The following is a 22090-nucleotide window of genomic DNA, read 5'->3' on the forward strand; positions in this document are numbered from 1 at the left end:
TACCTACGGGTGGACATTGAGGGGGGGTGTTAGATATGCTCAATGCCCCACCCTCATAAGGTGCCACCAATGATCCATGGTGCTCAAAGTTGAAAGGCCCCCATTATGAGAAGCCAAATGTGAGCCCGGATATTGGTTGAGTCTTGACTTGTATATGAGATGAGGTCTATGTGACCGGATGGCAAAAAGGTGATCATTGTGAGTCTGATCTTTAGGTTGGACTGACGATAAAGGGAATATTCTATGGAATATTCCCTGGCGGACTAGTGGAGGCTCATATGGTAGGTCGGTCAAGCCGACGTAACCACCTTCGCGGGCTATAAAAGCTAAACCCCTTCATAGTCATCGATCATATATCTCTCACCAAGTCAGAGTTGTTCCCGCTACCCTTAAGCCTTTCACCTATCTTCTTTCTAGATCGCCATCTAAGCTTCACAGTGGAACTGCACGGGTGGACAGAGTTAGCTTTGTATCAGTTAAAGAAATTTTCTAATTCTCCTCTTATCTGTTGTGTACTATCTATCTCTAACTCTTTCTCAGATTCTGTTCGCTGTGCTATGTAATTTTTTTACAAATGCATGACTCAAGGCAGGAAGTGATATCAATGTAGCTTCTTTGGGTACATAATCTCCCATTTACCACAGACAAAGATGCTACAACTTGTGGAATCTCATCAAGCTCAGATGCAACGAATGTTTCCACAATAAGTCTCCAAAATGAGAGGATCATTACGCCCCGCTTCAGTATGCTCCCTTCATAAACAGTCTTAAACACTCTTCTCTTATCATGGAAATTCATAGAAAATGATGTTTTCAAGGAAAGCAATGCCAGTGATTCAAGCAAAATCTTGAATGCAAGTAAAGGCGGTACACAAAAAGATCATAATCACAAGTTTTGGAATTCCCTTTTTCCCTTACATTACAAGTCTAGTATGAATGGAATATCATAGTTTTTTTTATTAAGCTTTAGCTTTATTAAGAAAAGCTACGATGCTTTTTGGACCGTATGTGAGGGTTCACTCACAGAGAAGATTATTTGGGAATCGTCATGCTATCTTTGAGGACGCATCCTGCTACAGAATTCACGGGAGGAAAAATCTTTCTATGGTTAGACAGGTGCTCTACCCGAGAAAATCAATCAATTGCACTCTTCATAACTAGCCATGGTTGGAGGCTAACATGGCATATACCTTCAACGGCATGGATAGACCAGAATGTAGGTTTGTGAAGGAAACGATGAAAGCTCATTTAATCTACCTAACGAAATCACTAATGTCATGAAACTTTTTTTTTAATATAAAGAGAAAGATTTTTCCTAAGCTTTTCTGGTGACAAAAGCATCAAGCTTTTGTGAGCTATGAACTCGGAATTAGGATGATTTATCAAGGACGGCACTGAGTATATAAGAAGGACAAAGCCAACAAAAGGGGGGAAGGACGAATTGTGACAACAACGCTAGTTCTTGGAAGCTGCGACAAAGGAAACGGTGGCGGCGTTGTAGAACACAAAGAGGATGAGTCTGACAAAGAAGTGATGAAGACAAAGATGAAAAAAAGTGATGTTGCATCAAAGTACTGGAAGAATGGTCATTCTGCGTTTTAAAAATAAGTAAAAGTCAAAGGTTTCAATAAACATGAAGTTGAGGACGTGAGACAGCGAAAGGTGAAGATGACGAATTTGGAGGGGAGGAAAAGGAGGACGAACGAGTGGTACTGCTGAAGGCAAAAGAAGCCGATGACATTCTCTAATCTACAGAGGACAACATTGCTGAGAAGAAGGTCAAAGGTGAACATCTGCAAAGTCGACATGTGAAAAGATGAACATTAAATGCACGCAGAGGGTTGAGATGAAGAGTATTTAGTGGAGCTTATCCAGACTACAATTGGGACCACTTCAGCAGTCATAAAGCGAAGGAAGATTCGTACTCAATCAACGAGATTGACTGGTGATAAACTAGTTGCAAAGTAAGAAAACAAACTCGATCTCTGTTGGGGGCGCTTCATTCTTGTTTGTTATGGAAAACAGTCTGCAGCCATCTTATTGTTTTGTGGCTTCTACTTTCATGATTTCTCTCATGATGATTATTCTGACGGCTTATTGACATAGAGGCAGAAATTCACATAGACTAATTGCATGGGTTAAAACTGAAAGTCTAATTGTTTCTCTAAAGCTAGAGAAGATGAATTTCTTCAGTCATGAAGAGTCTGTAAGTCACTTTTACCTATTATGCCTTTACTTGATGATATATGGGAGCTAAACTCAAGTTCTTTGTGTCTTGCTTCCTTGTCTCCCAAGTCTTATACACCAAAAACACAAAAATAATCCTTAAATTCTTCGTTTGTGTAAATATTGTTTTCATATCTAAAGCATGGGAAGCCCTAGAAGAAACCAATGCACAAAATGCGAACATGTGTACTTCCAATAAACTTATTGTTTCCTCTTGTGAAAAAAAAAATTATGATGTCTATATGTTTATTTTGAGTTGAGCACTAATCTTCATCCTTTCTCCCATCTCAAAGCATCCCTATGGCGAGCAACATTCACGAACCCCCCCCCCCCCCCCCGCACAAATCCCTTGTGACACTTGGTGAAACCCAACATGAAAGCATCGCTTCTGATTACCAAGATGGGAGACTCTTCAAATACTCCACCCACTTTATCATCCAATGCTTCTTCCTTTTCGACCAATGAGATGAAGAATTTATTGCAGACTCTTTCTTCGGCAATTATGATGCAGAATTAGATGATGCAGTTATCTATGCAGCAACAATAGCAATTACATCAGCAACAATTGGATCAGCAACAATTGTTACATCAAGAACAAGAGCATACACATGGAGCAACCAAAGTGATCGAGGCCACGGTAAGTGAACGCAAATTTTTTGATGGCTGGAATGTCTCAGGTTATATTAAAACTTTTGAAAACCAGATGCACTTCTTTGGAGTTCCTACCAACTGGAGCAACTATTTCTTACAACTTTTCATGCCTACTTTGCGAGTTAGAGTGACTGACTTATTAGTGCAAGATTCAAATTGGAATGTCTTCAAGAAGGCACTCAAAGATTAATATTTATTGGAGGATCATGGTATTGCTACTCGGAAGACATTTAGAGAATGGGTCTATCAACCCAACAAAGGTCTTGTTGCTTTCGAGTTATTGCATGAGTTTGAAGAACGTTACAACCAATTGGATGCACTTGAACAAAGAGCCCTAAACTCGAAGAAAGTGGGGTTATTCTTGTAGGCAGCTGATCCTACACTTCAGGACGAGTTGGGAGAGCTTCTTGAAAACTGCACACAGCCTATGGGATTGAAGACGGATTGACAAGATGCTATTGATGCGGTCTCCACATTGATAAAGAGGCGAAGATGGAAGGCTCACCTACAAAACGGTATGCAAACTCCCCTAACAATGTCTTCTCCTACCTCCACTTCTCCTACTTCTCCTTCCACTTTCTCTCCTACTTTACATCCCATGTCTATGCCTACTCCTATGCCTATTCTTGCGGCAGTTCTCAGGCCATCTGCAAAACCAATTGTCAAAGACATGGTGGAAGAAATTTCAAAGAATTTGAAGGATCTTCAAATAAAAATGGCCAGAAGATATAAACAACCACTTAACCTAGCTTCAACTTCTATCCCATCCTCTTCTACTCCTATGAGTTCTTCCAGAAATGATCATGTTCTCCATTGCATATGGTGTGATAGTCCAGACCATGAGCGCAAGGAATGTCAAGACTTCGAAGAGGTGAAAAGACTAAAGTTGGTGGTCTGGAAGGACAGGATGATATTTTTCAGAGACACAGAGCAACCACTCAAAACGAATTTCGACAAAGGAGGTATGAAGAAATTATTGGAGGAAACTCTCCTACATTCTACTTATGTGAAGCAAGAGGTGGCAAGAGAAGTTGCTGCCTATGGTCTTCAATTGGAGCAGTTAACAAAAGATAAGTCTCCTCTATGGTCCTATGTACTACATGCAAAAAAGAAAGGTAAAGCTTCATCCTCTAAACTTTCATTCATAGGAGATGCCAATAGAAAAGGAACTGGATGGAATTATCATATAGATGTCTTCTCTATCTATGCTTATATTGCAAAATCTCAAGGGTTTGAAGCACTTGTTGAAGAAAAGCGCAAAAGAGATAATGATCAACCTAAAGGATCAAAGAAGACAACTAGCAGGAGCGAGCCAGTTCTTTAGCCTTCTTCTTCAGGACCGGAGCAAAGTATGGCTAATGTGCAAAATCGAAAAGTGCAAGAAGACAAAAAGGCTCCAAAATTAAAGGATTAGAAGTCGAAGAAGCAACCTGGATTCAAGCTGCTATCCAACATCGAAACATCCACAGACTTGAAAAACGTACTTGAGGATCGAATTCTTAATTGCAAAATTGAATTTACACTTGGAGAAGTTTTAGGGATTGCCAAGAGAGATTTTCATGATGTTATCATTGACATCATAAAAAGAAAACACCAAATTATTGAAGAGCCAACGTAGGATATGATCCATCGAGAGGCTTTAGAGGCTATTCTCTATGCATTACAAATTGAGGAGGTTGATTCTGAAGAAGAGACCTTTGAGGAGCCTATAGATGGAGCTCTATGTATGCAATCCAAGAAGTCTCTTCATCCTTCACTTCAGCCCATACAGTATGATGAGAGCAAACATGCACCTAGATTGGTGCCTCACAGCCATTTTTCGCAAAGTCACTGGGCTTGTGCGACTACGAAAACTGTCATCAAGCTTGGTGAGACTGAGACTCCTTTTGTTTCTCTTTTGGATCATGGTTCCAAGATTAATGTAATTGTGCGAGGATTATATGATACTGGTAGATGGCCAGTTGATGTTGATCATGGTTGATGCATGCATGTGGCCAATAATGCTCCAAGAGATTTATATGCTACTTTTCCAAATCTGAAGATTTCTATTAGAGATGTGGGTGAGTCTTATCATTTCTTTACAAAACTCTTGTTCTTATCCTATTATTTTGGGGCATCCATTTATTGGTGAGTCTCGAATGGAGACTAAGGTTCTGGATGATGGGTCTATCCGAAGCAAGGATAGGAAGAGAGTTGTCATGTTCATGACTATTTGTATTAATCATCAAAGAAATAAGGATTCTTTGAGGGATTCCCCTCTTCCAACAAGAGAGCCGAAATTTTGCTAGGTACCACTATCTTGTGAGACAATGGTGGTACAAGTCAGGGAAAGCTCTTTCCTCCTAGCAGCAGTGGTTTTTCCTCATGTGTTTATGGTGTATCCAGTAAAATTACTTTGTGTTTTCAGTATATTTTTTATATGCCTAGAGCTACCAAGTAATATGTAAAAAGAAAAGAAAAATAATTCATGATTGCAGGTGTTTTGTAGGAAGAATGCCGAATAGATGGTCTCTATGATGTCCTTTCATGCTCAGATACCATGGAAGAACTTTTGGTTTTGCTACATGCTAACAATCAAGAGATTTCATATGTCTTACAGGTTCATTCTCTAGCGATGTATTGTGGCATTTCTAATTTCATACTTCAAAAGAGATTGGGTGTTGAGGATTCTTTAAAAAAAGTATTCTTTCTAACATATTTCAACAAAAAGATTTGGGTGTTGCTATTTATACACAGGAAAATTTATGTTTACCAGTGTATTTTCATCAAGGGGTGAAATTTGCATGGTGTAGCAGTGAAGCGAGAGTTCAGAAAAAATATAAGACAGTTGACAAGAAGGTTAGACCAGTTGCAAGACCGCTACCTTTGGATAGCGATGAGATGATTAGGAGAGTTGCTATGCAATCCCCTTTGCGAGATCCTGAAGGTATCGAGCATAAGTTTTTAGCTCAGACATTGAAAGAGATGAAGATTGGGAATAAAAATTTTCTACTTCTTGAAGAGCTAAGATGTTTTGAAGAGATGTTATGCAGCCATGAAAAAAAAATTTCTTTCTTTCCACATGAGATTGGATGCATTAATCCTAGGATTGTGATGCCTCTGGTTATTTTTACTATTTCGCATGTCCCTTGGAATCTATGATCTATTCCTGTACCGAGGACTTACTTGCCCAAATTGGTAGAGCTTTTCAGTGAGTGGATCAGGATGGGAATTCTAGAGCCATCTTTAGCTCCATATTCCAACTGATGGTTTATAGTTCCGAAGAAGAATGGGACACTCAGATTTATACATGACCTACAGCCAGTAAACAAGGTCAATATTCAAAATGTTGGTGCAAGACCTATTGTGGATGAGTTTGCTGAGACCTTTGCTAGATGTGCTATTTATTGTCTTGGTGGTCTTTATTCCGAATATGATTAGTTCGATCTTGCCCTTGAGAGCAGAGATTTGACTACGATGAAGACACCTCTAGGCCTTGTCCGAATGTGTACGCTTCCACAGGGAGCTACTGATTCAGTTGCCTATATAATGAATGGGATGAACAAGGTTCTACGATATTTTATTCCTTAGCTTACTATGCCTTTCATTGATGACTTACCTATCAAGGGTTGTTTGGAAGAATGTAAAGATGATTCTTTAGATGACAATGCAGATTCTTTGTGGCTTCACATATTAGAGATGTGGAGAGGATTCTTTGCAGATTGGAAGAAGAGAATTTGACCTTGTCAGGGTTGAAATCTATTTTTGGTGCCAGAGAAATTTTGATCGTTGGTCATATGTGTGGATATTATGGCAGGAAGCCTTCTCCTACGAAGGTTGATGCCATAGAAAAGATTGTGGAGACTTGTTCCTCTACTTCGGAGGTTCGCAGGTTTCTTGGAGCTTGTGTATTTTATCTTATTTGGATTCCTCACTTTGCTCATATTACAAAAGATCTTTATGATCTCTTGAGGAAAGGGCAACGTTTTTCTTGGGAAATAAGACATATTAAAGCCATGCAAAAACTGAAGAAATTATTGAGAGCTGCTTTGACTCTTCAAAAGGTAGATTATGAGTGTGGGAGACCTATTGTGCTTACTGTTGATACTAGTCCTATCGGCCTTGGATGGGCTGTTGGCCAAGATGATGCAGATGGGAATAGGTATGCTATTTGGTTTGGGGAAAATGTCCTAAATGAAAGACAACAAAGATATTCACAAATTAAAAGGGAGATCTTGGAAGTTTTCATGGCTCTCAAGAATGATAGAGAGTACTTCATTGGAGCTGTTGTGGTGGTCAAGACCGATTGTTTGCCTCTTCTAGGTATGATCATGAGTTGTTCTACCCCAGATATTGCCATGCTTAGGTGGATTGGGTACATAAAATCCATGAATCTTGAGTTCGGACACATAACAGGTAAAGATAACCCAGTAGCCGACATGCTTTCACAAGCGAGGTATGATGATATGGATTTTTCTTGTATTGATGATGCTCATGATGGGGCTAATCTTGCATCTATGCATGCTGACCATATTTGTCATGTGACTACTTTGGAAAGCTTTGATGAGTCTTTGTATACATGAGAGTATTTGCAGATTGGACATTATTTGAGTACTATGTCTAGACAGGATGAATGGATTGATGCAGACTTCAAAAAGATTAGAAAAAAAGCTTATGGTTTCTTCTTGCGAAGTGGGCTACTTTGGAAGCATCCATGAAAGCAAGGAGGTCAGCCATTGAGATTTGTTTATGATAGAACTTCATAGGTGCATATCATGAAGAATTCCATGAAAGTCTTTGGGCTGGACATCGAGTTGCATGGGCTACCTATGAGAAGATCAAAGAACACTATTGGTGGAGAGGCATGTATAGAGATATTTCGCAATTTGTTGAGACATGCCCTAATTGTGAGTTGTTCTCTTTAGTGAGACATAGAGATGAGCTTCATCCTACCTACTCAATATGTATTCATTACAAGTGGGTTCTTGATTTGATTACTATGCATGTTGGTTTATGGTAGATGCATTACATTGTTTTGGTATGAGAAGATCTCACGAATCAAGTCGAAGGAAGAGCATTACAAACAAAGTCTATTTCAATGGTTTGTAAGTTTCTATTGGAGGATGTAATTTGCAAGTATGGATGTATTGGAAAAGTTACTGCAGATAGAGGTGAGTTGGATACTGATGAGGCTAGGGAGTTCTTCTCTCACCTTGGCATTAAACTTACTTTGACTTCAGCATATAATCCAGAAGGCAATAAGAAGAGCGAAAGAGGCCATCCGCCGATTGTGAAAGCCTTGGCCAAAGCATGCGATGGATGGGTTTGAGAGTGGCTTAGATTGTTGCCTTATGCCTTATGGGCTGATCACACTACTTATAGTGTGACTACATGTTATATGCCAGCTGAGTTGATGTATGGGTAGAAGCTAGTTATGCCTACAGAGACTTGCACACTTACTTGGAGTGCTTTACTGTGGCAGCAAGAAGAGATGTCTAGAGAAGATCTTTTGGCTCTTCGTATTCGTTAGTTTTTGGAGAGAAGACCCAAAGATATTGAGAGAGCAATTCAAAAGCTAAAAGAGGCTAGAATTCACAACAAAGACTACTTTGATAGCAGACATAGATTGAGGCCTAAAGAAATTAAAGAGGGAGATTGGGTGTTGGTCTATGATAGCAATCTAGATAACCAGTATAGTGCTATCCACAAAGTTTCCAAACGATGGTTTGGGCCTTATTTAGTGCAACATGTCCATGACAATGCTACATATTCCTTAGTAAAACTACATGGTACGGCCTTGCGGATTCCGATTACAAGGAAGAGAATCAAACTCTTCAAGAGAAGAGATGCTACAGCCTATGCAGTCAATGAATTGAATGATGCGATTTACAATGGAATTGAGCTAGGAGGGGATGAAGGTAAAGAAGTGGACATCGCTCAATTGATTGCATAGCATGGACTCTCATTTGCAAACCGCATGAGTGGATGAGCACAAAGATTTGTTTCAAAGCATATTTCCTTGTTAGGGCACAATACATAACTCAAGGAAGGAAGTGATGTCAATGTAGCTTCTTTGGGTGCATAATCTCCTGTTTACCACACAGACAAAGATGCTACAACTTGTGGAATCTCATCAAGCTCAGATGCAACGAATGTTTCCACAATAAGTCTCCAAAATGAGAGGATCATTACACCCCGCTTCAGGCTGCTCCCGTCATAAACCGTTGTCGAAGGATTTGCCAAAGCAAAGTAAAGTCGTGTCTACAGAAGACCTTGACTAATTTCAGGATAAAAGATCAAACAGGTGAATAATCAAGATGAGAAAATGATCCCAAGACACTATTTCAAGAAGAAGAAACTTGAGCAGCCTCTGAATTGTCAGTCCCAGAGATAGTCATCAATTGTGGCTAATAAATCAGATTTCTGGCACTCTTTATCAGGAACAAACATAATTTTTGTTGAGGAATATGGATTATCAAAGGAAAGCTTAGAATCTGCCTTGAAATCTCATGTTTTTTTTTTATCAATCATGATACACAGGCATAAAAGCAGAAATAGCAATCTGTGAGCTGGAAATTTGGACAGCACGACTTCTTTCTTCAAGTTAGTTTGATGGTATGGTTCAAGGACTAATGGTACTTAAATCAAGACAAAACTTATGGCTCTTCATGAGGCATTGACATGCCATCATCTGAATTAGAAGAAAGCTTTGCAACATTTGAATGAGGGCTTTCCAATTCAAAAGCTTTTCAGGCCATATCTATTAACACCGTATGAGAGAACATAATTCCCAAGCTCAAGTTCCAGTTGTAATTACTGTTGTTATTCTCCCAAGGATGACTGTCTGATTTTTTTCCCAGGACGACTGTTTTTCTTCTCTTCTCTGGACAGGTTGTTCTTCTTCTTCACACATATCTCCTCATGAGCTTCAATAGAGTTGATTCATGTTTCATCCCTCCATACCTAAATCTTTCTGCTTTGGTAACGTGCCAAAAGGTAGTCTTCTTTGATTGCACGGGTTTGCACTGCACATAAATGTAAAGATCCTTCAAGTACACACAGCAATGTTAGGTCTTCGAATCAAACAAAGGAGCCGGACTAAGCTATTGGATATGCTTCCATTTGCATTAAGATTATATGATATATTCTGTTTAAGTATTCAATTAATTTATCAAGCTTCTTGCCCAAGGTCAGAAGCATCTGGTGTAATGGCCTGATACTGCTGATGCCAGAGGTACCTCTTGCTAGGCTAGGAGCAAGAGGCTTTGAGATCAAAAGCAAGCTTTCCTTCTAAAAATTGCTTCATTTCTCCTCCGATTAGATGCAGACAAAGGACAACAAACATACGAGTTAAGCTGGAGAAGAAGCAGATTTCTATTCATCTCCTCCAAAGCTTCACAAATGCCCTGCCTCCTCTTGTCGAAGGATTTTCAGTCACCCCCTCTGTTTCCTTGTCTCTTTCCAAAGATCAGGAATCAAGAAACCGTAGGTCTTCAGCAAGCAGTCAAATGTTGCCTTCACAAAATTTCCAAGTGTTTTAGTGGAGCCCCTGGATGAGGTGAACACATCTTCAATCCCTGCAAACTGCAAAACCTTCTTGGGAACACGTGCAACAACAATACCTGAACCACGAGGTGCAGGCACAAGGCGGACAGTGACGGACCCACATTTCCCAGTGACCTTGCAAGGCACAGTATACCCTCGGCGCACAGGGATGACGGAGAGTTTGGCCAGGATGATGGCGCCACGGATGGCAGTCACAACCTCCTTGCTGCACTTTACACCCAGGCCAACATGGCTTCACGTTTCAATTTAATAAGATCATCCTCCTGCTCCCGATATTCTCCCATAAATTTTCTGCTGCTTTTTGAATTCCTCGTCTAGTGTGCTTCATGAGGCATCCCCCTTCGTCCTCCTTTCTTCCCCAAATTCGCGTAATCATTCCCTGTTCTCCAATCAGCCGCAGAGAGTACCCCGTTCCATCACTTCCAAATTAGCACCCACAGCATCTGCTAGATCAGCCTTATTGATCACCAGAAGATCAGCCTGTGTAATTCCTGGTCCTCCTTTGCGAGGAATCTTCTCCTCTCCGGCAACATCTATGATATATATGATATAGTCTGCAAGCTCTCTGCTGAAATTGGCAGCCAGATTGTCTCCTCCTGATTCGCAAAGCAAAATATCTGCTGAAAAGGTCCCGGATAGATCCTCCAATGGGCCAAGGTTTATACTTATATCTTCTCGAACAGCTGCATGAGGACAGCCACCAGTTTCTATAGCTCTTATCCTCTCAGGAGCAAGGGCGCCATGCTTCACTAGGAATTCTCCGTTTTCTCTCGTTAGCTACAGAGTATCCTCCCTGTTTTTTCTCTCTGATGCTCTGTTCCTTCCTCTTTCTCAAATTCAACGTAAAAACTCCCTTGTCCCGATTAGTCTCCACCTCTTTTTTCATCCCATACACTTGCTTTTCCCTCCCTCTTTAGCTTTTGAAAATCCCCTCTTTAGTCTTTGAAAAATCCCTTATTAGTCTCCTCCTTTCACGTTTTCTACGCCTCCCTTTCCCAATTTCTCTTTAAAAGCGGTCCTCAAATTAGCTTTTTCCTGAAAATAGCCGACTAATTAGTGATATTTCACACATATTCAACCGCCCCATTCTTCATTGCCTGTGGTTCCACATGCTTTCAAAGCTGTAGAGAACATGAACTCGTCTGGTTTCATGCCATGTTACTGCATTTTTCTCGAAGAGTTTGAGAGCCAGTATCCCTTGCCCATGCTGAGCATACCCGGCAATAATTGAGCCCCAAGAGACATTATCTTGTTTAGGCAGTCGATTAAAACATTTCGTACATCTTCCATCCTCCCACATTTCACATATATGTCAACCAGTGCATTGCCAATGGCCAAATCAGATACAACACTGTCCAGTGTCAGTTGAATAAATACTAGGTTCCCCTGCTCAATGGCTCCAATGTTGTCACAAGCTTTCAAACGAACCCTTGGTCACAATCAAAGTGGTCCATGAGATTGCATCTCGAGTCACCAATCTACCAAAATTCCTTATTCTTCTCTGTCTTCGGCATAAAATGAAAGAGCAAACATAACAACTAAGTATGTACAAAGTATCAAATCACACACACAACTTTTGGGTGGTTTACACACCTCGAATGCGCAGCAATACGACATCCACTCCCTCTAATCCTGCGCATCCTCCGGATGGGCCAACTACCCATGATCATTATCATCTAGATCCACAAACAGATCAATCTCTTCATTATGCATTTCCGGTAGATCAACAAGATTATCTGACTCTTCCATTGGAGTTTCTTGTCGTTGCTCTTCTCTTGAAAATTCTTCCAATGCATAGTCCTCATCATCCCTTTTCTTGAAAATCTTGATTCTTTTTCCAGCAATAGGCACTCTAAGCACTATCCCATCCAATTCAATCAGCTCATATGTTGCATTATCAAAGACATGTCTAACTATGTATGGCCCAAACCATCTTTTCACCATCTTCCGAAGTGCAGTATGCTGATTTTCAAGGTTGCTATCAAAGACCAATACCCAATCTCCCTCTTCTATTGCTCTAGGCCGCAAGCGATACCTGCTGTCAAACCTGTCCTTATTCCTTAGTCTAGCAACCTTCAACCTGTCAATAGCTAGCTGAATATCCTCAGGTCTCCTCTCTAACTGTCGAATCCGAAGAGCTAAGAGCTCCTCTCTCGTCAAATCCTCCTACCAAGGTAAAACTGACCAAGTCAAAGCACAAGTCTCAATCGGCATAACAAGTTTCTGACCATACATCAACTCTGCAGGCATATATCCTGTGGTAACACTATGAGTCGTACGATCAGCCCATAAAGCAAATGGTAGAAGTCTTGGCCATTCTCCAATCCGTCCTCTGCATGCTTTGGCTAATGCTTTCACTATCGGCGGATGCCCTCTTTCACTCTTTCCATTTCCCTCTGGATTATATGCTGTGGTTAGAGCCAACTTGATTCCTAGCTGAGAGAAAAACTCCCTAGCTTCATCTGCATCCAACTCACCACGATCCGCAGTGATCTTACCCACACAACCATACCTGCAAAAAATTTCCTCCAATAAGAACTTACACACTGCACTAGTGGTCTTCGTTCTCAAAGAACTGCCCTCAACATGATTAGTAAGATCCTCTCTAGCCAAAACAATGTATCTCATCTGCCATAGACCCATAGGCATGGTAACCAAATCAACTTCCCACTTATAATGAATGCATAGCGGATAGGTCGGATGAAGCTCATCTCGATGACGCACTACTGAATACATCTGGCAGTCTCTGCAAGTCTCAACAAAGTGAGAAACATCTCTATACATGCCTTTCCACCAATATTTCTCCTTGATTTTCTCATAAGTAGCCCACACTCCTCTATGACCAGCCCAAGGACTCTCATGAAACTCCCTCATCACCTGTAACTGTGTCTCTCTATCGCAGACAACCCGCAAAGGTAATCCGCCTCTTTTCTTCGGATGCTTCCAAAGAAATCCGTCCTTGAGAAAATAACCATAAGCTTTCCTTCTGATCTTCTTGAACTCTTCATCTGTCCATTCATCTCTTTTGCTTAGTGTACTGAGGTACCTGCCAATCTGCAACCAATCTCCAACATAGAGTTCTTCTGTGAAAGCCACAATATCATAGACATGACAAACATGATCAACCATAGTGGCTGAAATTTCTGCATCATCCTCTTCTGCAAGTAGAGTCTCCTCATCATCATATCTGGCTCTAGACAACATATCTGCCACTGGATTATCCTTCCCTGCTATGTATTTAAATTCCGGATTTAATGACTTGATGTATGCAATCCATCTCAACATGGCTATATCCGGAGTAGAGCAACTCGTGATCATACCAATCAATGGCAAGCAATCTGTCTCTACCACAACTGAAGCTCCAATAAAATACTCCTTGTCACATTTGAGAGCCATGACAATTCCCAATAACTCCCTCTTGATTTGCGGATATCTCCTCTGTCTCTCGTTTAGGACTTTCGCCCCAAACCGAATAGCATACCTATTTCCTTCTGCATCATCTTGACCCACAGCCCAACCTATGCCAATTGGACTAGTGTCAACTGTCAATACAATAGGCCTATCACAATTATAATCCGCTTTCCTGAGAGTAGGAGCATTCTGCAATAACTTCTTCAATTTCCGCATGGCTCTAGTGTGGCTCTCATCCCAATAGAATTTCTGCCCCTTTCGAAGCAGCTGATACAAACAATCTGCTATGTGTGCAAAATGAGGTATCCAAATCATATAAAACACACAAGCACCAATGAATCTCCGTACCTCTGAAGTAGTAGAACAATACTCTGCAATCTTGCCTATAGCATTCACCTTATCAGGTGAGGGTTTCCTGCCATAATATCCACACATATGCCCAACAATAACAACCTCATTCACTCCAAAAACAGATTTTTGCCCTGAATGTGTCAAGTTCACTTCTTCTAACCTGGCCAAAATCTTCTCACATGCTGAAATATGATCAGCCACAAAGTATCTGCATCCCTGCTCATTTAGGCTCTCATTCTTCTCTTCTTCTGCACACCCCTTAATGGGCACATCATCCAAGAAAGGCATAGTAAGCTGAGGTATGTAATCACGAAGGACCTTATGCATGGCATTCATCATATGCGCAACAGAATTAGTGGCACCTTGAGGCAAGGTACACATCCTGACAAGCCCAATAGGAGTTCTCATGGTGGTTATGTCCCTGCTTTCCAAAGCCAACTGAAACTGATCATATCCTGAATACAAATCACCCTAAGAATAGATGGCACGTCCAGCAAATGCCTCTGCAAACTCATCCACAACTGGACCTATACCAACATTCATGATAGTAACTCTGTTCACTGGCTGCATGTCCTGAATAAATCGAAGAGTACTATTCTTCTTTGGAACTGTAAACCACCTGTTTGAGTATGGTGCAGATGAAGGCTCAAGGATTCCCATCCTGATTTTCTCATTCAATAAATCAATCAGCTTTGGCAAGTGTGCTTTAGGCACTGGAATAGGTCCGAGATTCCATGGGATATGGGGAATAGTAAAAATGACCATAGGAGCAACAATATCAGGATTCGCACATCCAATCTCATGTGGCAAAAAAGCAAATCCCCTTCCATGACGCTCAAGCATCTCCTGAAAGCATTGCTTCTCCATGGGTAACAAGAAATCACAATTTCCAATTTTCAATTCAGCAAGTGTCTCTGCTGAAAATTTATGACCAATATGCTCCGGATTCCTCAAAGTTTGCTGTTTAGCAGCCCTCTCTATTTGCTGATCACTGTCAGATGGAAGCGGTACAGCAACCGGCTTCACCTTCTTATCCACAATTTTGTATTTCGTGTCAACCCTGGCTTCATTATGCTCTTCTGCATTACATAAACCTTGCTGTAAATCAGCAATTCTGCACTCCAATGGCTGAATATTCTCAGCCCTCTACTCTATGGACTGCATAGAAACAACCCCAAACTCTGAATGCTGAAATATTTCAGCAATAAACTCTGTTGGCTGAAAATTTTCAGCCCTCTGTCTCTCTGAAAGCTGATCATAACCAGCTGGAAACTCTGTTTGTTTGCTGAATTTCTTCAGCACTCAACACTCTTTGCTGAGTTACCTCAGCCTCTGACTCAATCTGTGACACAAAATCTGCAATTTCATGAAACATGTCCAGGGATTGCACTAATACATTACCATGACAATTCAGCATATCAGTTTTCAGCATATCTCCCATCTCTGTCATCGTATCTGCACAAATCACACTGTCATACATCCCATCTATGTGCTCATCATCCTCTAAAATTCCTGCATTTTTCAAATTTTTCTCCTTCCTGCATATATACTGCCTGGCAGCTCTAGGCAACCTAGAAGTCTTCTGATAACTCATTGAACTGTTTGCTGAAATCCCAACATAACCGGAGGAGAAAACACTGCTGCCAGGAGGCGAGAACTCCAATATCCTTTCCTCTGTACCACCGTCGTCTCGCGAAACGGCGGTACCTAATGAAAACCCGAATCTCTCACAGTGGGTAAGGGTGCATCTCTGAGAGTATCCCTGTTTCTAACATGGTTCACACATACAGTCATAAACTGAACTGCTCTCATACCATATTTACTGCGAATCCGTGCATAAGCAGATCCATCATCCATGACCTTTGTTTCCATGCGCATCTCTGTAATGAATGGCTGACCAAGAATTATGGGATAAGAGCATGAATCTTGCACAAAGAAATGAAAATCCTCCTCTACATCACCAATAGAAACCCTGACACTAGGACAGGCAGCATACAAATCACCTGCAGTGTTATTGGCTGCTCTCATATGCCACCCATGCTCTACATCCATAGGCCATCTGTTACTCTCATAAACTCCACGAACTATGAGATTAATCTCTGAACCATGATCAACCAATGCAACATAAGGCACCTGTTTCTCTCCAATCTTTACCATCGTCTCTGTAGTTGCCCTAGCCCAATGGCTCCGCGAAAAGTGACTTCGCGGTATCATGACAGGCTCATCAATTTCAGCATAATGCATAGGCTGAACCCTCTTCTCTACCTGCGGTAAAACAGAAGCATTATCAACCATAACCTCATCCTCATCCTCATCCAACTCCCCAATCAAAACTCCCTGTGTATCAGTGGTAGCCAATGCATGTCTTTTCCTCTTCAGGACCTCCTGAAACTCTCTTTTTGAGATGCCCAAAATCTCAGAAATAGTGAAAGTCACCTCACTGCCAAGTATCTTATCATTAAAGATTTTCTTCATGTCTGTAGATGTCTCAATATCGGGCATCAATCTGAATCCTGGCTGTTTTCTTTCTCTAGGCTCTTGCCTCTTTTCTCTCTTTTGAGCATCCTCCATCTGTCGATCTGACCCTGGTCTTGAAGACGGTCCTGCAGTAGGTGGAGTAACAAACTCACCCCCTCTAGTCTTCTTAGCTGTACTTGGATTTTCTTCATCCCTCTTACGCTTCTCCTCAACAAATACATCTGCACCATGAGATTTAGCCAAATAAGCATAAATAGAATACCTGTCAACAGGCGAGTCCCAACATGTCTCTGATCTGATGCTAGAGCCTGCACTAGTCAAAACAGTTTGCTGAATTTTCCCCTTGTTTGCAGTCTCCATAGCATAAGTCCATAGTGCGGACTGAGTCTCTAATCCCTTCTCAATCTGTACTCCATATGCAGCAGCATCACCTCTAGCTGTCACATAAGAAGTACGCGCAGCCATGTCCTCCACTAACTTCTTCATTCCACCTTTACCAAAGTTGGTAGCAAGTGGAGCTCCTGTCTCAGTCAACCAAATCTTACCATCTTGCCCCCAATATACCAAATTTTGCCTCCTTGCATCCTGGAAAGAGTCACAATCCCTGCAATGCTGATGCTCCGTACTATCACACCAAATACATCTCCGATCTCTCCTAGGTGCACTAGGAGCACTCCTAGGTGCAGTAGGAGCACTAGAAGAAGTAGTAGGCACAGTTGAAGCAAACTGCTCCTTCAACTTTCCCACTAACTCCGCTTTGACTGACTCAAGTGTCAAATCTGTGATGCCTTTAATTATGTCATCAATAGAGGTAGGCACCGATGGAGCGGATGGTTTTGGAACAGAAAGTGTAGGCATCGGTCATGGAACAGGAGAAATAGGTGGAGTAGAAACAGTAGGCACTGGCATAGGCCAAGAAACTAGCTGAGGAGGAGAAGAAATAACAGGGATAGAAGTAGGCATAGGAGCAGATGATCGTGTAGGTGTCATGGAACCATTCTGTAGGCGAGTCTTCCATATCCTCCTCTTGGTCAAAGTCGAGACTGCATCCTGAGCATCCTGCCAATCAGTTTTAAGACCCATAGGCTTCGTGCGATCTTCAAGAAGCTCACCCAATTCTTCTTGAAGATCAGGATCTGCAGCTTGCAAGAAAAGCTCAACTTTTTCAACATCCAATGCTCTTTGTTCAATGGCATCAAGCTGACTATACCTCTCTTCGAATTCTCGAATCAACTCCGAAGCAGCGAGACCTTTGTTTGGCATGTAGACCCACTCTCGGAATGACCGCTGAGTAGCCATACCAAAGTCCTCAAGGAAGTATTCTTCTTTCAAGGCCTTCTTAAAATCTTGCCAATGTGTATTTTGAATAAAAAGATCAGTCACTTTTGTCCTCAAAGCAGGTGTGACAAGACGAAGGAAGTACTTACTCATAAGTCCAGCAGGAACTCCAAAAAAACCCATCTTGATCTCATATGTCTTCAAATATGCTGAAACATTACGCCCGTCAAATAGCTTCTTCTCACTCTCAACTGCTTCAATAACCTTAGTCGCGTTGTTTGCATTCTCCTGCTCCGAATAGAGTTGCCTTTGCTGAGACAACTGCTGTTGATGCAATTGTTGTTGCTGCTGCATATACAATTGTGTTTGCTGATTTTGGAGCTGCATATACATGGACATATTCTGCAAAATCTGTTTTAGATCCTCCGTTGAAGTACTTGACGCAGCAGTCATTGATGGAGCTGAAGTAGACGCAGCTGGAGTTGTAGAGGAAGCTGAAATAGAGGCTGAAGTATCTCCCATCCTGAAATTTCTGCGACGCTTTCACGTCGAGTTCACCAAAGATGTCGAAGGATTTTCCAAAGCAAAGCAAAGTCGTGTCTACAGAAGACCTTGACTAATTTCAGGATAAAAGATCAAACAAGTGAATAATCAAGATGAGAAAATGATCCCAAGACACTATTTCAAGAAGAAGAAACTTGAGCAGCCTCTGAATTGTCAGTCCCAGAGATAGTCATCAATTGTGGCTAATAAATCAGATTTCTGGCACTCTTTATCAGGAACAAACATAATTTCTGTTGAGGAATATGGATGATCAAAGGAAAGCTTAGAATCTGCCTTGAAATCTCATGTTTTTTTTTTATCAATCATGATACACAGGCATAAAAGCAGAAATAGCAATCTGTGAGCTGGAAATTTGGACAGCACGACTTCTTTCTTCAAGTTAGTTTGATGGTATGGTTCAAGGACTAATGGTACTTAAATCAAGACAAAACTTATGGCTCTTCATGAGGCATTGACATGCCATCATCTGAATTAGAAGAAAGCTTTGCAACATTTGAATGAGGGCTTTCCAATTCAAAAGCTTTTCAGGCCATATCTATTAACACCGTATGAGAGAACATAATTCCCAAGCTCAAGTTCCAGTTGTAATTACTGTTGTTATTCTCCCAAGGATGACTGTCTGATTTTTTTCCCAGGACGACTGTTTTTCTTCTCTTCTCTGGACAGGTTGTTCTTCTTCTTCACACATATCTCCTCATGAGCTTCAATAGAGTTGATTCATGTTTCATCCCTCCATACCTAAATCTTTCTGCTTTGGTAACGTGCCAAAAGGTAGTCTTCTTTGATTGCACGGGTTTGCACTGCACATAAATGTAAAGATCCTTTAAGTACACACAGCGATGTTAGGTCTTCGAATCAAACAAAGGAGCCGGACTAAGCTATTGGATATGCTTCCATTTGCATTAAGATTATATGATATATTCTGTTTAAGTATTCAATTAATTTATCAAGCTTCTTGCCCAAGGTCAGAAGCATCTGGTGTAATGGCCTGATACTGCTGATGCCAGAGGTACCTCTTGCTAGGCTAGGAGCAAGAGGCTTTGAGATCAAAAGCAAGCTTTCCTTCTAAAAATTGCTTCATTTCTCCTTCGATTAGATGCAGACAAAGGACAACAAACATACGAGTTAAGCTGGAGAAGAAGCAGATTTCTATTCATCTCCTCCAAAGCTTCACAAATGCCCTGCCTCCTCTTGTCGAAGGATTTTCAGTCACCCCCTCTGTTTCCTTGTCTCTTTCCAAAGATCAGGAATCAAGAAACCGTAGGTCTTCAGCAAGCAGTCAAATGTTGCCTTCACAAAATTTCCAAGCGTTTTAGTGGAGCCCCTGGATGAGGTGAACACATCTTCAATCCCTGCAAACTGCAAAACCTTCTTGGGAACACGTGCAGCAACAATACCTGAACCACGAGGTGCAGGCACAAGGCGGACAGTGACGGACCCACATTTCCCAGTGACCTTGCAGGGCACAGTATACCCTCGGCGCACAGGGATGACGGAGAGTTTGGCCAGGATGATGGTGCCACGGATGGCAGTCACAACCTCCTTGCTGCACTTTACACCCAGGCCAACATGGCTTCACGTTTCAATTTAATAAGATCATCCTCCTGCTCCCGATATTCTCCCATAAATTTTCTGCTGCTTTTTGAATTCCTCGTCTAGTGTGCTTCGTGAGGCATCCCCCTTCGTCCTCCTTTCTTCCCCAAATTCGCGTAATCATTCCCTGTTCTCCAATCAGCCGCAGAGAGTACCCCGTTCCATCACTTCCAAATTAGCACCCACAGCATCTGCTAGATTAGCCTTATTGATCACCAGAAGATCAGCCTGTGTAATTCCTGGTCCTCCTTTGCGAGGAATCTTCTCCTCTCCGGCAACATCTATGATATATATGATATAGTCTGCAAGCTCTCTGCTGAAATTGGCAGCCAGATTGTCTCCTCCTGATTCACAAAGCAAAATATCTGCTGAAAAGGTCCTGGATAGATCCTCCAATGGGCCAAGGTTTATACTTATATCTTCTCGAACAGCTGCATGAGGACAGCCACCAGTTTCTATAGCTCTTATCCTCTCAGGAGCAAGGGCGCCATGCTTCACTAGGAATTCTCCGTCTTCTCTCGTTAACTACAGAGTATCCTCCCTGTTTTTTCTCTCTAATGCTCTGTTCCTTCCTCTTTCTCAAATTCAGCGTAAAAACTCCCTTGTCCCGATTAGCCTCCACCTTTTTTTTCATCCCATACACTTGCTTTTCCCTCCCTCTTTAGCTTTTGAAAATCCCCTCTTTAGTCTTTGAAAAATCCCTTATTAGTCTCCTTCTTCCACGTTTTCTACGCCTCCCTTTCCCAATTTCTCTCCAAAAGCGGTCCTCAAATTAGCTTTTTCCTGAAAATAGCCGACTAATTAGTGATATTTCACACATATTCAGCCGCCCCATTCTTCATTGCCTGTGGTTCCACATGCTTTCAAAGCTGTAGAGAACATGAACTCGTCTGGTTTCATGCCATGTTACTGCATTTTTCTCGAAGAGTTTGAGAGCCAGTATCCCTTGCCCACGCTGAGCATACCCTGCAATAATTGAGCCCCAAGAGACATTATCTTGTTTAGGCAGTCGATTAAAACATTTCGTACATCTTCCATCCTCCCACATTTCACATACATGTCAACCAGTGCATTGCCAATGGCCAAATCAGATACAACACTGTCCAGTGTCAATTGAATAAATACTAGGTTCCCCTGCTCAATGGCTCCAATGTTGTCACAAGCTTTCAAACGAACCCTTGGTCACAATCAAAGTGGTCCATGAGATTGCATCTCGAGTCACCAATCTACCAAAATTCCTTATTCTTCTCTGTCTTCGGCATAAAATGAAAGAGCAAACATAACAACTAAGTATGTACAAAGTATCAAATCACACACACAACTTTTGGGTGGTTTACACACCTCGAATGCGCAGCAATACGACACCGTCTTAAACACTCTTCTCTTGTCATGGAATTTCATGGAAAATGATGTTTTGAAGAAAAGCAATGCGAGTGATTCAAGCAAAATCTTGAATGCAAGTAAAGGTGGTACACAAAAATATCATAATCACAAGTCCCTTTATCCCTTACATTACAAGTCTAGTGTGAATGGAATATCATGGTTTTTTTTATTAAGCCTTAGCTTTATTAAGAAAAGCTACGATGCTTTTCGGACCGTGTGTGAGGATTCAGTCAGAGAAGGTTATTTGGGAATCGTCGTGCTATCTTTGAGAACGCATCTTGCTGCAGAATTTACGGGACGAAAAATCTTTCTATGGTTAAACGGGTGCTCTACCCGAGAAAATCAATCAATTGCACTCTTCATAACTAGCCATGGTTGGAGGCTGACGTGGCATATATCTTCAACGGCGCGGATAGACCAGAATGCAGGTTTGTGAAGGAAACAACGGACGCTCGTTTTAATCTACCCGACAAAATCACTAATGTCATGAAACGATTTTATTTTGTTTTAAGAGAAAACTGTTTCCTAAGCTTTTCTGGTGACAAAAGCACCAGGCTTTTGTGAGCTGTGAACTCGGAATTAGGATGAGATATCGAGGACGACGCTGAGTA

General features: G+C 41.4%; 1 pseudogene; it reads right to left on the reverse strand.

Moving 5' to 3' along the window:
- Positions 1 to 20234: 20234 nt before the first annotated feature.
- On the reverse strand, positions 20235 to 20996 carry LOC148030911 (urease accessory protein G pseudogene; annotated as a pseudogene).
- Positions 20997 to 22090: the final 1094 nt, after the last annotated feature.

The sequence above is a fragment of the Lygodium microphyllum genome, chromosome 9 (genome assembly GCF_053477565.2).
Source record: "Lygodium microphyllum isolate KBCC chromosome 9, Lygodium_microphyllum_v1.1.10, whole genome shotgun sequence".
Classification (NCBI taxonomy): Eukaryota; Viridiplantae; Streptophyta; class Polypodiopsida; order Schizaeales; family Lygodiaceae; genus Lygodium; species Lygodium microphyllum.